The sequence below is a fragment of the Trichechus manatus genome, unplaced genomic scaffold (assembly GCF_000243295.1).
Source record: "Trichechus manatus latirostris isolate Lorelei unplaced genomic scaffold, TriManLat1.0 scaffold00008, whole genome shotgun sequence".
In the NCBI taxonomy this organism is placed as follows: Eukaryota; Metazoa; Chordata; class Mammalia; order Sirenia; family Trichechidae; genus Trichechus; species Trichechus manatus.
In genome coordinates, this window is record NW_004443944.1 from 14,408,325 (window position 1) to 14,420,385 (window position 12,061).

Sequence of the window (12,061 nt, forward strand, 5' to 3'; positions counted from 1 at the left end):
CCCCCCCGCCGATGAGTCCTTGCCCCTTCCTCTCTACCTGCTTCACGTCATTCCCTTGTCACGGAACCCCATGCAGGAAGCGCCCGATTGAAGTCTGACGTGGGCTTTCCGGATAGAGCATTAACTTGTTGCCGTCGTAACTTGTTGCCGACTCATAACAACCCTATAGGACAGAGTAGAACTGTCCCATAGGGTTTCCAAGGCTGTAATCTTTTGTGTGTGTATGTGTGTGTGTGCTTTAGGTGAAAGTTTACAGTACAAATTAGTTTCTGATTCAAAAATCTGTACACAAATTGTTTCGTGACATTGGTTACAATCCCTGAAATGTGTTGGCACTCTCCCCCTTTCCATCCTGAGTTCCTCTTGTCCATTCATCCAGATTTCCTGTCCTTTCCTGCCTTCTCATCTTTGCTTTTGGGCAGGTATTGCCCATTTTGTCTTGTACTTGATTGAACTAAGAAGCATGTTCCTCACTTGTGTTATTGTTTGTTTTATAGGCGTGTCTAATCTGACTGCAAGGTGGGCTTCAGGAATGCCTTCAGTACTGAGTTAGCCGGGTGTCCGAGGGCCATAGTCTCAGGGGTTCCTCCAGTCTCTGTCAGACCAGTTAGCCTGGTCTTTTTTTGTGAATTTGAATTTTGTTCTACATTTTCTCCTGCTTTGTCTGGAACCCTTTATTGTGATCCCTGTCAGAAAGGTCGGTGGTGGTAGCTGGGCATCATCTAGTCCTTCTGGGCTCAGGCTGGTGGAGGCTGTGGTTCATGTGGTACATTAGTCCTTTGGGCTGATATTTTCCTTGTGTCTTTGGTTTTTTTTTCATTCTCCGTTGCTCTGGATGGGATGGGTCCAGTAGGTATATCGTAGATGGCTGCTTGCAAGCTGTTAAGACCCCAGACGCTATTCACCAAAGTAGGATGTAGAACATTTTCTGTGTGAACTATATTATGCCAGTTGACCTAGGTGTCCCCTGAGACTATGGTCCCCAGCCTTCAGTCCCAGTAACTGGGCCCCTCAAGGTATTTGGATGTGTCTAGGGAACTTCTGTGACTTTGCCTTGGTCAGGTTGTGCTGACTTCCTGTATATTGTGTGTTGTCTTTGCCTTCACCAAAGTTAACTCTTGTCTACTATCTAGTTAGTGATTTCCACCCTCCCTCCCCCCACGTAACCATCAAAGATTGTTCTTTTTTTTCCTGTATGTAACCCTTTTCTTGAGTTTTTATAATAGTGGTCTCATACAGTATTTGTCCTTTTGTGATTGACTTATTTCACTCAGCGTGATACCCTCCAGATTCATTCATGTTGTGATTATGTTTCAAGAATTCATCATTATTTTTCATTGTTGCATAGTATTGCATTGTGTGTATGTACCATAGTTTTTTTTATCCATTCATCTGTTGATGGGAACTTAGGTTGTTTCCATCTTTTTGCTATTGTGAATAATGCTGCAATGAACATGGGTGTGCATATGTCTATTCATGTGATGGGTCTTATTTCTCTAGGATAGATTCCTAGGAGTGAGATTATTGGATGGTATGGTATTTCTGTTTCTAGTTTTTTAAGGACGTGCCATATCGTTTTCCATAGTGTTTGTACCATTTTACATTCCCACCAGCAGTGTATATGAGTTCTAATCTCCCCATAACTTTGCCAACATTTATTTTCTGTTTTTTTAATTAGTGCCAGTAATGTGTCTGTTAGCCGCCTGAATGCCTTCGTTGGTGAAGTGTCTGTTTGTATCTTTTGTCCATTTTGTAATTGGATTATTTGTATTTTTGTTGAGGAGTTGACGTATTCTATAGATTTTAGAGATTAGACTCTTCTTGGATATGTAGTAGCCAAAAATTTTTTCCCAGTCTGTAGGTTCTCATTTTCCTCTTTTGGTGAAAGGCTGTAATCTTTACGGAATCAGATGTCTTTCTCCTGCAGAGCCAACTGGTGGGTTCCAACCACTGACATTTTGGTTAGTAGTCCAGTTCGTAACCACTGCGCCACCAGGGCTCCTCGGATAGAGCATTAGGGACTTCCTTTTGCTTATTCAGCAGAGGAGGATATCCTTGTAGGAGGGGCAGCTTGCATTTACTCTTTCTGTTTCCTGAGACAAGTGAGATACTGGGATGGCAATATGGATTGCACGTAGCTCGGAGCTATGGGGCGATTGTAGGGTCTCTCTCCCTCAGAGACTGTCTCTTGATTAGTGAGGTTACCTGCTGTTGTATTTAGTCAGAACTATCACAACTGGGCTGGAGGTGACCTCTAACCAGACGCTCTCAGTGCAAGGGCCAGTCTCTGAGCTGCTGGTGGTCCTTTCCGTGAACTGGACACTGGCCACATCGTTGGGGTTCTGGTGTGATGCCGTGCAGGCGGGTGGGGATAGTGAGCGTGAAGATGCTCCTCAGTGTTGGGAACGTGGGCTCAGTAATGCCAAATCGCTAGCATTTTTCAAGAGACACCACGAATGCAGATTTTTTTGTGAAATCTCCCAACCCTTACGCGTCAGCTAGCAAACATTTTCATACCCTGTGTAGAACAAAGTAAACCCATCTGTGGCCCATGCACAGCTTGCAGGCCACAGTTGTTGTTAGTTGCTGTCGAGTCAGTTTGGACTTGTGACAACCCCACGTGTACAGAGTAGAACCATGTTCCGTGGGGTTTTCGGGGCTGTGACCTTTCAGAAGCAGATTGCCAGGCCTGTCTTGTGAGGCACCTCTGGGTGGGTTCAGCTAACGCTTAACTATTACAACACTCGGATTCCATATATGGTGCTCTGTCACCAGCTGCACCCTGGCCCTCCCAAGATGGTCGTCACAGTGGTCTTTGACCTCCAGGAGGCCCATGGTCCTGAGAGCTTGGCCCTGGGTCATGCTGCGGGCCTCAGAGCCTGGGCGGCATGGCCCGTGGTTCCAGGGAGGAGGTGTTGAGGAGCACAGAGTCCTCAGGACCCATGGAAACGGTCCTCATCGCATTGATCTGAGTTGCCATCCACTGTAAGCTGCACCGTTTGTTAATGCACCACAAAGAAAATGTGCCACCAGTTAGAAGATAATATTGATTGTAAGAGACACCCCAATTCCAGGAGGGTTAACATGTGAAGAGATGTCCGTTCCAGAACCAGTAAAAATCAGGGGGCCTCTTGTTAGCTGCCATAAGGAGTGAGAGGTGGCAGGCACACCTTGGAGGTAAAGAGGGACAGAGACCAGTCAGCCTCTGTTAAATTAATCTGTCCCTTAAACTAGTTGACAAATCTGAGCTGGAGACCCCATTTTAATTTTCTAAGAAGAGAGTACTTGAACGAGGAAAGTATTTCAAGCAGTGGGAGGGGGACAGGGTGGAAGGGGCATTCCCTCCAGCTTCTGACCCTGTTGTGTCCAGGTGAGTACCAAGTCTCAGAGTCCTCCCCACACAGAGTGTCCGTGTGCAATAAATACATGCCTCTCCCCCTCCCTGCTCTCTTCGTCACCCACCTTTTTCTTTTTTTAACCATAAGTGAGAATGTGGCCTCCACTTTGCCCAGGACCTTTCTCCCTCACAGGATCTCCCCGAGCAGCGCCAGGGGTCTGCCCTGTGGGATTTTGTTGTTTTATTTTTATTTTTTGTTGTTGTTGAGAACATACACAGCAAAAAATACACCAATTCAAGTTTTTGCATGTACAGTTCAGTGACATTGATAACATTCTTCAAGTTGTACAACCATTCTCACCCTCCTTTTCTGAGTTGTTCCTCCCCCATTAACATAAATTCACTGCCCCCTGAAGTTCCTATCTACTTTTTTAAGTTGCTGTTGTCAATTCAATCCCGTATAGATAGTTCTTAAAACAGCACAGTGCTCAAGGCAGACTGCCCTGTGGTTCTTAGCAGCTGCTGAGCCCCCGGAGGATGGATGCGCCCCATGTAGGAGACGGGCTGGTACTGGCAGACGGTGAGGGGTCTGCATTTGGCTACTGCTCACCGGCCTTTAGGCACATGTGTGTACGTGTATCTGGGGAAGAGTCCTAGGCATGGACTTCCTGGTCCCAGGACACGGCATTTTAAATTTTGACATTTTCCAGTTGCCTCCCTCTGACAATGTAGGAGAGTGGCCATCTCTTCCGTTCCTGTATTCTCAAGCTGTTCTATCTGCCCACCTTCGAGCTCGGTGGAGTGTTTCAGAGTTGTCATGCGCATTTTCTAACGTTTGAGGTTAATTTTGTTTTCTGTGCTTAAAAAACGTTCTTTCGTCTCTCAACTATTTGCTCATTTTTGTTATTTCTTCTTACTGATTTGTAAGCGTGCTTTATATGAAGGAGTTCTCTCTGTTTGAGGACACCATTTTGAAGGATAAATAAATGGCTCGTGACCGGCCTGGCGGGGCGGGGGATCTGTGGCCATCTTTCAAAACCAGTTGCCAATGAGTTGACGCCAACTCAGGGCAACCCCATGTGTGTCAGAGTAGAACTGGGCACCGTAAGTTTTTTTGTAGTTGATTTTTTGGAAGTAGACCAGGTCTGTCTTCTGATGTGCTTCGGGGTGGACTCGGACTGCCTGTTTTTCAGTTAGCAGCCGAGCGCGTTAACCGTTTGCACCACCTGAGGACGCCGTGGCCATCTTCACCAGCCATCGAATGGTCCTGAACAGACCGCTTGGGTCTTTGGTGGGTTCGAGCGTGCAGCTGAGACTGGAAACACTCCCCTGTGGTCATCTGGGGGACATTTCAGTCCCTCCCTCCTAAAGCTGGAAAGTTACTTCCGCACCTCAGAGTCTCTGGGTGAGTTGGTGGGAAAACAAAGCAGGTGGCTGGCAGGTGGCTTCCTTGGTGTGTGTTTTTGATGTGTGCAGGGGCAATAAGGACGTCTAGTCCGTGTGGCAGTACTCTGAAAATAAGAACCTCAGGCTGTGGAAGTGGGTGCTGTAAGTTGACACTATAAAACCTCTTGCTTTCTAAGCCAGTCTTCACCAGTGCTACCATCTGAGCCGGTCATTGTCACCACCCTGGCCTCTTGACTTCACGGTCTCCCCCTACAGGCCATTCTCCACACCAGCCAGAGGAATCCTGCTCAACTCAGCAACCTCACTCCCGTCTCAGGGCCTTTGCACTTGCTGTTCCCTCTGCCTAGCATGCTCTTCCCTCTCCTCTTGTCTTGCATGGCTGGCTCCCTGTCGCCAGTATCAGCCCATGTGTCTCCCAAGAGAGGCCCTCCCTGACCTCCGTCTCAAGTAGCCCCCCCCCCATCCTTCTCTGTCCACATCACCAGTCTTACTGGTTTAGATGTTTCTTTTCTTTCTCCTCAGCGGAATGTGGACTTCATGCAGGGGGGCGCCTCATCTGGCTTATTCACTGCCCTGTCCCCAGGGCCGAGAACGTGTTAAATGAATGAATGCTTCCCCAGGGCTGGGCCTGGGCCGTCCTCTCCAGGTAGCTTGGGGCTCTCAGGCCATCAGTAGTGATAAGTGAAGGGTCACAGTAGGTCCTGTGAGGTCTCCTGCCGCCTCTGCCACATGCTCACTAAGTGATGACTGGACCACGTGGTAGCTGGGTAGGTGGGTGGAGGGACAAACAGATGGACCGGCTAAGAATTTCAGTCATCCCTGTCAGAAACTCCAAGTCAGGCCAGGGCAAGGCCGCCTTGGGCCCCTTGTTAACCGCTAATGGAGCCATGACAGCCACCGCTTTCCACTTGGCCAGGGAAGACCTGCACCTCTGAATTCTTGAGGGTCACCAGCAGAATCCAGAAAAGGCCCAGGCAGCAGTGGCAGAGAGGAGCCTGGCGGTCACACACCTTCAGGAGAAGATAACGGCAGCTCACTGGGGCTGTGGCCCCGTGTTGGGCTCCCAGAGGCAGGTTCAGAGACCACTGGTGGGCACCACAGGAACCGAGGTGGCGTGCCCAAGTACGTGGCTTTATTTTAATAGCTATGTTGACTCCGCCACCACCTTCGGTCCAAGATAGTGTCTAATAGACAACAGTTGATACTGGTTGGCCAGATGCAGTAATGATAATGGAATTGCTTTTTAAAAAATATATTTAAAGTAAAAAAGCAGTTGTCTAAAAGCAAATGCCAGGTAAGTAAGAGTACAGATGGGGCCCAGATGTGGCAAAAATTATGTGGGGGTAGGTGCATGACTGAAATTGGGAGACCACACGTGGGCTTATCGTTTAGTCTCTATCACAACTGATAACAATCTATTTACTGATTGTGTTTGTTATCTGCACACGCACGGATGTCAGCTGCATGAGGGCGGATGGGCCGGTTGTGTTGATTGCTGTGCCCCTGCTATCACACAGTACGTGACAAAACACACACGAGGTGCTCAGGTAGTACATGTGAGTGGGTGAGTGTATGGAAGAACGTACACACCGAGTGAGGGAGTGGAGGTGAGATCTCCAGTTACCTCTCTGCCTCACTGATCACAGTGCAGGCCCCCAGTCAGGCCGGCTGACCCCACCTCCACTTAGCAGCTGTGTGGCCCTGGGCAGCTTCCTTAACCTCTGTGTGCCTTTCAGTATCTGCTTCACAGAATTGTTCTAAGGAGGACATGAGTTTTGACATGTAAAGGGCTTCCCCCAGTCCTCCGCACACAGTAAACCCTCAGTAAATGCTGTGTGCCGTCGAGTCGATTTCAACTCATCAGGACCCTATAGGACAGAGTAGAACTGCCCCATAGGGTTTCCAAGGAGCGGCTGGTGGATTTGAACTGCCGATCTTTTGGTTAGAAGCCTGAGCTCTTAACCGCTTCGCCACCAGGGCTCCGTTAGCTACTGTTATTACCCCATTTCACTGAAGAGAAAAGTAAAACTCCGCAGGTCTCCCAGCACTCCGGGTTCTCGGTTCCAGTTTTGGCCTGAGCGTCTGCTCTGGACCAGCAGAGGGCGTGCACATGCTGGGGACCAAGGCACCGGCCCGGGACTGGCCATCCTTCAGCTCCCAGCCAACCCCCAGCACTGGGGGTGGCCGCTGGGGCGGGGGAGAGACTACATCTGAGCTGGGCTCCCAGGCTACTGGGTGTGCAGGAGACAGGAAGGAGGTGGCAAATCCCTCCATACGTAGCGCACAGTAGGCACTCTGCGAACTGACGGAGAAAAGTACACATGGATATGCCAGGCCAAGCCCTGTGCTGGGCACAGGGGAGGCGATGCCTGATGAATGAGTAAATGAATGAACCAACGGATAGACAGCTCCAGGGTGAACCCTGACCCGGCTCCTCTCTCTACAGCCCTGTATTTTTGAGGCCTGGCAGCCTGCTGCCAAACTCCGGTTGCTTCTGTCCAGTTTCTTTGACTTGCTCCCAGGCCTTGCCTGCACACGTCCTGGCCTCACACACACCCTGGCCTCACACATGCCCAGCTGGAATGATTTTCCAGTCCCATCTCCTTCTGGAAGGGCCCTGCACAAGCTCAGACCTCTCTCACCCCACATTTCTAGGGCCTGGAAACCGTCTCAGAGTCTTGAGTGGCTTGTCCAGGGGCATGGGGTGGAGGGAGGGGAGCTGAGCTGGTATCTGGACTCCTGGGCCAGGGTGGGCTGGTGGGCAGGAGGTCCCAGGAACATCAGGCTTTTCCTCAGAGGAAGGCAGTGATCTGGGGGCTATGAAAGCCGCCTCCGCGCCCCCATCCCGGTCCTGGGCTGGAGTGCCCGGGGAGTCAGGCGTGGGTAAGTTGAGATTTCTCCTGAAAGGTGGCCTAGTTGGCACGTCCAGCCACGGATGGCACACAGAGAGAGGACTGTCTGTCTGTCTAACTCTCACTCATTCAACAAATATTTGCAACGCCCTCCTGCTCTCCTCTGTGCCAGGCACTGGGGACGCCACAGTGGACAGCACAGAAAAATCTGCCCTCACACTGCCATCATTCTAGGCATGGGAAACAGACAGTGAAGAAACAAATCAACAAACAAGATAATTTTATAGCTGGATCGGTGTAATAAAAACAATACAGTGGGCTGATGCGACAGAAAGGAGAGAGGGCGGGGGGCTGCTTTAGATGGGTGGTCAGGGAAGACCTAAGGGGTGACAGCTGAGCTGAGCGTTGTTGATTGGAGAAAGGATTGGTGAAGGGAGCAGCGAGTGCAAAGGCCCGGGGGCAGGCGTGAGCTTGGTGGGATGAAGGAACAGCAAGGAGGCCAGTGTGGCTGGAACAGAGTATGTGAGGAGATCTGTGGTAGGAAGTGAGATGGGCAAGATGGGGATAGACTCCTCAGGGTCTTGTAGGCCATTGTGATGGGAACAATGATAGTGGCCAGGTCACAGGGTGATGTGAGGATTAAATGAGCCAATCTGCGAGAACGCTTCGGGACAGTGTCTGGCACACAATATTAGCTATAATTATTACTATTATTATCAATTATTGTCATTAGCCTGGAGGTCTAGGCATCAGAACCATCCTAGGAAGGGATGGTGGGTCCTTTCAGTTCTGTCTGCGGCTTGTAGCATCGGCAGCACCCCCTGCGGTCTGGGGATGGGAATGGGCACTGCCTAGCCCAGGACAGTGGCTTGGCCCAGCTCCAGGGCTCCCCGAGCTGCACCCAGTCGCAGAGCAGTGGTCTCCCCTCCCCAGTGCAGCAGGAGATGTGCCTGGAGGCCATACCCCCACTAGTCATAATTTGGGGGCACCTCACCTGGCCTGGGTCCGAGTCCCAGCCCTGCTGGGTCACCCTGATCTAGTGACTTTGCCACCTCCTGCCCAGGCCAACCTTGCCTCTCCTCACCCCCTTTAGCGGCTGTTACGCCCAAACCATGTGTTCCTTGGAATGTGATTATTTTTCTTCCCAGATAATTCAGGCCAGAAGACGGTCAGCCACTTCCGGCCCTTCTGCCTTCACTGCCTTGCTGACTCCTCACACTACAAATTTGACACGGCAGTCAGAGGCGTAGAGCCAGGCCCGGAAGCCCCCTTGCCTCCCCCATGCCTGGCCCCATAATCGATGCCCAGCTCTGGAAACGTGGCTGTAAACACCCAGGACCCTCAGCTGCCCCCTCCCCACAAACCCCAACTGAGAACATGCTGACCCAGCATGGCATCCAGGGACACTGCACTCCACAGTTTGCAGGGTCACTCCAAATCCTAGAGCTCTCTAGAGCCTCCCAGTGAGGCCAGGGACATGTCAGCACCAACCCTTCCAGATTCTTTCATTCAACTATTATTTAACGAGGACCTACTGTGTGCCAAGGATCCCTGGTGGCAGGTGGTTAAGCATTCGGCTGCTGACTGAAAGGTTGGTGGTTCGAACCCACCCACAGCTCCGTGGGAGAAAAGACCTGGTTATAGCCTTGGAAACCCCATGGGGCAGTTCTATGAGCTAGAATTGACTCAGTGGCCATGGGTTTGGTTTTTGTTTTTGTTTACTGTGTTCCAGGCACTGCACTAGGCCCAGGGGATATAGCAAGGAACAGAAGAGTCCAAAACACCTGCCCCCGTGAAGCTGATATTCTGGGGGTGGTGATGGGCAGTGCAGGGGAGGACAGACAATAAACAGTAAAAAGTAAATTATGTAGAAGGTCGGATGGTGATAAACACTATGGAAGAAAATAAGCCAGGAAGAGGGTGGGGGTGCTGGGGTAGGCCTGGGGTGCCACTTAAAACTGAAGCAGGGGCAGGGGAGGCCTTGTAGTTGAGAAACTGGCATTTGAGCGAAGACCTGAAGGAGGTAAGGGAGTAAGTCATGTGGGCATCTGGGGAAAGAAAGTTCGAGGCAGAGTAACAGCCAGTGCAAAGGCCCTGAGGCAGAAGTGGCCTCATTTGTCTGAGAAACAGCCAGGAGGCCAGTGTGGCTGGAGCAGGGTGAGCAACGGAGGGTCAGGGAGGAGACGATGAGGTCAGGGAGGAGGGGCAGGCCACGCAGAGCCTTGTAAAGATGACTTTCTCTCTGAGTGAGATGGGAGCCACTGCAGAGGAGGGATGGTATGACTCAGGTTTTCACAGGGTCCCTTCAGCTGCCTGTGGAGAACCGGCCACAGAGGGCGTGGGTGGAAGCAGGGCCCGGGCGGGAGATGACGTGCGGGCGTGGGGGCTGCCCAGGTGGCCGCAGGAGAAGAGGTAAGAAGCAGGCGGATGCCGGACACAGTATTTCCTGCTTCTAGGTGCACATTTTTCACACTGTACATCTCTGAAATCATATTCCACGGCCTTTTAGGGTCAGTGAAATACAGAATTTTCAGAAAACGGAGCCACAGGCCTCGCTGGTGAGGTGGCTGTGGGGGTAAGACAGGACAGGAGCCCTGGGAAGGCCTTTCACTGCCCCCAGGAGGCTCAGGAGGGGCGAGCTTGTGGGTTCCTCTGGGTGCTGGTATACTTGTGTTAAACTGCAGTGTCTGCGAGACCCTCAAGCCAAAGCATCAGGGGATGATGCCCAGAGCTCATTGGAGAGCCAGGGTGGGGGACAGACCTGGAGCGGGGACAGACATGGGGCAAGGGACAGACAGGGCTGGGGACAGACATGGGGCAGAGACAGACCCATGGCTGGGGAAAGACCCAGAGCCGGGCACAGAGTGGGGCTAGGGTCAGACATGCGGTTGGGGACAGACACAAAGTGGCCTATTAGAAATAGTCTGAGCTCTCGCAGGGTGGGTGTGGATGGAAAGAGAAGGGAACCCAGACTGGGTGCGGCCTTTGGCTACCCATGTGACTTCATTCAAATTAGGAAAAGGTCCCCCTCCTGCAAGCCAGCCCACCAGGGCAGCAGGCCTGGAGCCATCAGCACCCTCCCATCTCTCCTGATGGGGACACAGAAAGAACTAGACTCGGCTGACTCAGCCCCCTGCACGGCCTGTGGGTCTTCCAGTGTTAACAGGGAGAAAACTGGGGCCCAGAGGGGCTGAGTAACTTGCCCAAGACCACACAGCTCTGAGTCACAAAGTGGGATTCAACCCTGATCATCATGATCCCAAACCAGTGCCCTTAACTGCCTGCCCCACCCCCCACCACAACAATTAATCAGCTCCTGGACCATCTGCTGAGTCACCTTCTGCAGTGCTGACAAGGGGCCTCGATGCTTCACACCCATGAGCTGACTTTTCTTCCCAACCATCCTACAGAGCGATTGTTGGTGCCCCATTTTGCAGATGAGGACACTGAGGCTTGGAGAGGTTAAGCCACCAGCTCAGGGTGACTCGCCAGAGGTAGGTGTGAACACAGAACTGTCCACCAGCACCATCTGAGTCCAGAGCTTTCCCTGGGGCCCTCAGGGGAGTGAGGCATCCAGGGACTGAGGATTACTTGATATTGTCAAGAACCAGCTGACTGAACAAGCACCGTGATTAAGAGCACAGACTGTGTAGCCCAGTGGACCAAGGTCTGAATCCCCAACCCTGTCTCTCGCGCCTGTGCACCCAGGCAAGCATCCTTACCTCTCTGATGCCACCTCATGCATCTATGGGGGGATTCAGGGAGTCGGTGTCTGGGAAAAGCTCAGCTCACAGGAAGCCCTCCATTCAGAGGGGTGCTAATGTTTGTGTGCTGTTAGAAAAAATAATGGTAACAGTGTGAGGGATTGATCGCTGGGGCTGGGCTAACACACCGCCTAAAGCCACTCAGCTCACCCTCGCCATGACCCTTTAAGCGAGGGACTGTTATCCTGCCCATTTGGCAGATGGGGAAACTGAGGCACAGAGAGGTTAGGCAACTTGCCCAACGTCACACAGCAAGTAAGTGGAAGAGTAGGGATTGGAACCCTCCCTTCAGGGCCTGAGCCCCCATGCTCCAACCACTGGGCTCCCTCACCACCTCTAACACCAGGTTGTTGTTAGCTGCTGGCAATCTGTGTTTGTACAGAGTGAAACGTCCTGTCCTCCGTTATCCTCACAATCGCCATCATTGTGGCTACTGTGCCAATCCATGTCACCGAGGGTCTCCCAGACCCTCACTGGCCCTCTGCTTCACCAAACTCCATGTCCTCCTGTAGCAATCGATCCTTCCTGAGGACATGTCCAAAACAAGCAAATCAGACAGTGTTCTGTTGTGAGCCATAAGGTTTCCCCGGGCTGATTTTTGGACATAGACTGCCAGGCCTTTCTTCCTAGTCTGTCTTAGTCTGGAAGCTCTGCTGAAACCTATTCACCATGGGTGACACTGCTGGTATTTGAGATACTGG